This window comes from Pecten maximus, chromosome 11 (assembly GCF_902652985.1).
Source record: "Pecten maximus chromosome 11, xPecMax1.1, whole genome shotgun sequence".
In the NCBI taxonomy this organism is placed as follows: Eukaryota; Metazoa; Mollusca; class Bivalvia; order Pectinida; family Pectinidae; genus Pecten; species Pecten maximus.
Genome location: NC_047025.1, coordinates 20,377,082 through 20,382,915, shown reverse-complemented (window position 1 = coordinate 20,382,915; position 5,834 = coordinate 20,377,082). Strand labels below are relative to the sequence as shown.

At 38.4% G+C, this 5,834-nt stretch overlaps 1 long non-coding RNA gene across 1 annotated transcript; it reads left to right on the top strand.

Moving 5' to 3' along the window:
• The first annotated feature begins 217 nt into the window (after positions 1-217).
• Positions 218-4,326, top strand: LOC117337578. The gene is made up of 2 exons (XR_004534858.1): positions 218-3,668; positions 3,768-4,326. It is a non-coding gene; the product is annotated as an uncharacterized LOC117337578 (long non-coding RNA).
• Positions 4,327-5,834: the final 1,508 nt, after the last annotated feature.

The following is a 5,834-nucleotide window of genomic DNA, read 5'->3' as shown; positions in this document are numbered from 1 at the left end:
AGTGGCAGTCATGAGTACATGGCACAGCAACACACTATTGGATTCCAAACTGTGTTATGACCTGCATGTTTCATTCGATGGACAGTTTTATTCATTTCGTCTGAAATGTTAATGAAAGTGTTTGAAGCATAAGACTGCACAGAAAACATAGGTCTTGTCGACTCAGGGAATATCTTTAAATACCACATCAGTAGTTATACCTTCTGTAACAGGCAAAACCAAACAGTTTCCATTGGCAATCTTGGATAATAACTTAACTTTTCAGGAGTTCAGGAGCCGCAATGGATAATTAAAAAAAAGGAAATTTTGTGTCAGAAAATTGGAAAATGTCCAGGCATCTGAAAATAATTCCAATAAGTTAATATATCTCAGTATAAACATGTATTCAAAGATATTTTATCTGTAGATAACACGAATCGCTGCTAAGTTTCAATACTCTTTTTTGTTTCATTCCCTTTTTTATCTATAAATGTCCTAATCACATATCTATATACTGGCCTCAATGATTCACGTCTTGATTTCAGCCTTTACGTTTTGCCCTACATACAGCATTAATAGTTGACGTACTGTCACCAGTCAGGAATTCGTAATTTAGATGTGTGTTTATCTCCAAATTGTTTTCTTCCTTATGTCTGTCGTGTTACTGTCTCGCTCTCTGCCTTTTGTTGTTCGTTTCCATGGAGATAGCTTTGGACTCTGTCCCCAGACTGATATACCGAAGTCTCTAAAAGTCGTACGTGTTGACCTCTGATTGACAATCAGCACTAATATGGATACACAAGAAAACGTAACTGGCTCCTTCCGGTGTTTCCATACGAGAGAGATGTCGTCCTATTATTCCAGTGACATTATCCGGGAGAGATGTCATCCTATGATCCCGGTGTTTCTATCCAGGAGAGATGTCATGCTATCTTTCCGGTGTTTCTATACGTGAGATGTCATCCTATTATTCCGGTATCACTGTCAGTGAGAGATGTCATGCTTTCATCTCGGTGTTTCTATCCGGGAGATACAGTATATCATGCTATTATTTCGGCATCACTATTCGAGAGAGATGTCATGCTATCATACCGGTGTTTCTATCCGGGAAAGATGTCATGCTTTTATCCCGGTATTTCTATCCGAGAGAGATGTGATGCTATTATTCCAGTGTCACTATCCGGGAGAGATGTCATCCTATGATCCCGGTGTTTCTATCGGGGAGAGATGCCATCCTATTATTCCAGTGTCATTATACGGGAGAGATATCATCCTATTATTCCGGTGTCACTATCAGGGAGAGATGTCATCCTATTATTCCAGTGACATTATCCGGGAGAGATGTCATTCTATTTTTCCAGTATCACTATACGGGAGAGATGTCTTGCTGTTGTTCCAGTGTCATTATACGGGAGAGATGTCATTCCATTTTTCCAGTATCACTATCCGGGAGAGATGTCATTCCATTTTCCCAGTATCACTATCCGGGAGAGATATCATCCTATTTTTCCAGTATCACTATCAGGGAGAGATGTCATCCTATTATCCCAGTGTCACTATCCAGGAGAAATGTCATCCAATTACTCCGGTATCACTGTCTCGAAGAGATGTCATCCTTTTTATTCCAGGAGTTTTTGTAATCGCTTGTTATAAAATCTCATCTGTCGAGGAGGAAGATAGACACATTATGTATCTCATTTACAACCTAACACTTCGTGTTTAGAATTATTACATCTGCAAAGGTAATAATATTTATCTACATTACTTATCTCATTTGAAGATAGATAACTCGTATAATATTACGTCTGCAAAGTCAATTTACTAACAGCATGGGAAGTTAGATAACTCGTATATAACCTACCACCTCGTGTTCAGATACACGTTTTTATCTACATTACAGGAGGATAACTGATAGTTTCCCTCATACAACCTCCTAACAAAAATATACTCGAGAAGTATTGTCAACAAGGCGGGCCTCGCCGCCATCTAAAAATTGATTGGACAATCCTATTGTGAAACGCGTGCTTGATTTGTGTTTTCTGTTAAATACACAGTATCCATAACTTGTAAGACTCGATTAGAAATAACAAGGAAAATGTAATTCTAACTTAAAATCGATAAAACGAGAGCAAATAAAATATAGACTTTACGTGGAGACCCATGAAAAGTACAGGGTAAATAGAACCAGGTGTTACGGGGGAGGAAGCGTCTTCTGCTTCACCGACCTCACTCGAAAAGACAAAACTAGCGAACATACCCTTGATCTCTCTTTCACTACAATTAAAATCAGCGCCGAATAGCATGTTTAGTTAAAAACGAAATTGTTTAGCAACTACCTCATTCAAAACAATAAGCACATACAAATGTACAGGTCCTTAATTCACAGAATTTCTCTCACTTGTAGGTCATTATGAAATTAATTAAATGTAAAATAAAGTAAAAGAATAATTTAACAAGTCCTTAAACGTTTCCCCTAAATGAATAAAGTAAGTTTATGTAATCATGTTTGATTGTCGACACGGTTAGGCATTGTTACATTCACCATTTAGGTGTGATCCTGCTAAAAAGTTCCTAATATGAGGTGACATATGACAATACAATTTCATTTTTGATGTTAAACAATGTCCCGTCAGCACACCGTATTCACATACCTAATTTACCTGAAGAATGTAGTAAAGCAGAAATAATTTTACCTATTTGTTTTTGTTTTGTTTTGTTTTGTTTGTTGTTTTTTCAAACACAATTCTTGTTATATCATGTAAAAGATTTACAGAGTTCGATAATAATGCAATATCGCATGAAGTAAATATGGCAGTATACACATTTGAAGGCGATACTAACGTATATTTCCGACAAAGAATAATAATGGTCGATTTATTGGGCTGGTGAATAATTTTTTCAATACCAACAGCTACGTACTTGGCTTCTCTGCATCCGGAAGTACTCCGCCTCCATATTTGTTTCGGTCCCCTTTGCGGCTGTTATAACTATTGTAATCATTTGGTGTTTGCTCTGAACAAAGAGGTTATAACTTCTGTCGATTAACAACATACGACAGTTCTCTCCCGTTCAGTGTTGTTCAGTCTAAATGTAACAGTTCTCTCCCGTTCAGTGTTGTTCAGTGTACATGTAACAGTTCTCTCCCGTTCAGTGTTGTTCAGTCTACATGTAACAGTTCTCTCCCGCTCAGTGTTATTCTCTCCTAGAAATACACACTAGTACTTTTATTTGAGTACTGAAAGGGATAAAGAGAATTTTGAGAGTTAGAAATGAATTTATCCGCATCATTCAGCTGTTCTCGTCAGTGAGGCTTTGGGAACAGACGTGTGGACGTCCCGAAGAAAAGTCAGGAAAATTAAAATAAGCCTAAATTAATACTGAAGTATAGGTAGGAATGTGATGCTAAGATCATAGGAGTCGACTAAAGTACTTTACACGGGTCAATAACAATGTCAGAATGGGGCTGGGGATGTACCCATAATGATAGTACCGTTTTACCAATTAATTAAAGTACTATCAATATTGAGCACGGTTGTACTGGTGTCCATGGTTTATTTGATCATGGTGATAACAGTATGCTTATACTCGTACATGTATCCAAGGATGTTTGGCAATGGTGATACCTTAAAAGTACCGGTGTATTTGTATCCAGGGTGATTTGTCAATGGTGATAACTGTTAACAGTACTGGTGTATTTGTATCCAGGGTTATTAGGCAATGGTGATGACTGTTAACAGTACAGGTGTATCGGTATCCATGGTGATTTGTCAATGGTGATACATGTACAGGTGTATCGGTATCCAGGGTGATTTGTCAATGGTGATACATGTACAGGTGTATCGGTATCCAGGGTAATTAGGCAATGGTGATACCTGTTAACAGTACTGGTGTATTGGTATCCAGGGTTATTAGGCAATGGTGATACCTGTTAACAGTACTGGTGTATTTGTATCCAGGGTGATTTGTCAATGGTGATACATGTACAGGTGTATCGGTATCCAGGGTGATTTGTCAATGGTGATACATGTACAGGTGTATTTGTATCCAGGGTGATTTGTCAATGGTGATACCTGTACAGGTGTATCGGTATCCAGGGTGATTTGTCAATGGTGATACATGTACAGGTGTATCGGTATCCAGGGTGATTTGTCAATGGTGATACATGTACAGGTGTATCGGTATCCAGGGTGATTTGTTAATGGTGATACCTGTACAGGTGTATCGGTATCCAGGGTGATTTGTCAATGGCGATGCCTGTAACAGTACAGATGTATCGGTATCCAGGGTTATTAGGCAAGAAATGCATTAATTCTTGTCAGAATTAATAAATTAATTTGAATTCCATAATATTCTTCTTTTATACCTTTTGTGGTGTCATCATTTTCCCCTCCAAGAGGAAGTAACAAAAAGTGAATACTTGTCATTAAAGAAAAAACAACAAATGCTTTCGTTTTCTTATTTCAAAGCAAATCTATCATTTATACTTACTATTCACGAACATACACACACTGCTGCTGGGACCTGTTTGTTGTTTCTTGCTGTATAAAAGCCGTGTAGGAAGAAGATACCACAAAGGCTTTACTGATCGCAGCACAACCTTTGTCATGGGCGATGACACGAGATAATGAAATCACGGACAAGTCAAATGAAAAGCATCCCCAAGGATATTTTTAATTGGAATTCTCTGAGCTTTGAGAACGCATGGTCTTTTCTATCCGGTAAAAAGGGTCAATCCACGGCCAAGATTGCCCCGTCGTTGGTTTGACATCGTCGGATGAGTGCCGATAAATGAGGATGAAGGATAATTGAATTGTGCACGGTGTTTCTACAATTGAAGAGGGAGAACCGATTCTACTCATGAAATGAACCGTGTATGTAAAGGCCTCGCCGTTTTACAGTGTTTGTCTGCATTAATTCGCTCAATAAGATAACACCACTTACTGGCATAGTCCAATGACTAGAGCCCTAAACGTATTCATATACCGCGCCATAAATTCATAAAGATAATATTTTGCCTGTTAATGTCAAATATTTCCTGGGCACTTCTGTGTCTCTAACACTTCCTATCGACAGAACTAAGAAACAACGATACTGACTTCCGTCCACTAAGCGTCCATCTCGACAGGCCACATGTCCGTGTCATAGGTGATTATAAGTTATAAGGTCCGGGTCATAGGTGATTAAGTTATAAGGCCCGGGTCATAGGTAATGATAAGTTATAAGGTCCGGGTCATAGGTAATGATAAGTTATAAGGTCCGGGTCATAGGTAATGATAAGTTATAAGGTCCGGGTCATAGGTAATGAGAGCTATAAGGTCCGGGTCATAGGTAATGATAAGTTAAAAGGTCCGGGTCATAGGTAATGATAAGTTATAAGGTCCGGGTCATAGGTAATGATAAGTTATAAGGTCCGTGTCATAGGTAATGATAGTTATAAGGTCCGGGTCATAGGTGATAATGATAAGTTAGAAGGTCCGGGTCATAGATAATGGTAAGTTATAAGGTCCGAGTCATAGGTAATGATAAGTTATAAGGTCAGGGTCATAGGTAATGATAAGTTATAAGGTCCGGGTCATAGGTAATGATAAGTTATAAGGTCCGGGTCATAGGTAATGATAAGTTAGAAGGTCCGGGTCATAGATAATGGTAAGTTATAAGGTCCGAGTCATAGGTAATGATAAGTTATAAGGTCCGGGTCATAGGTAATGATAAGTTATAAGGTCCGGGTCATAGGTGATTATAAGTTATAAGGCCCGGGTCATAGGAAATGATAAGTTGTAAGGTCCGGGTCATAGATAATGGTAAGTTATGAGGTCAGGGTCATAGGTAATGATTAGTTATAAGACCCGGGTCAT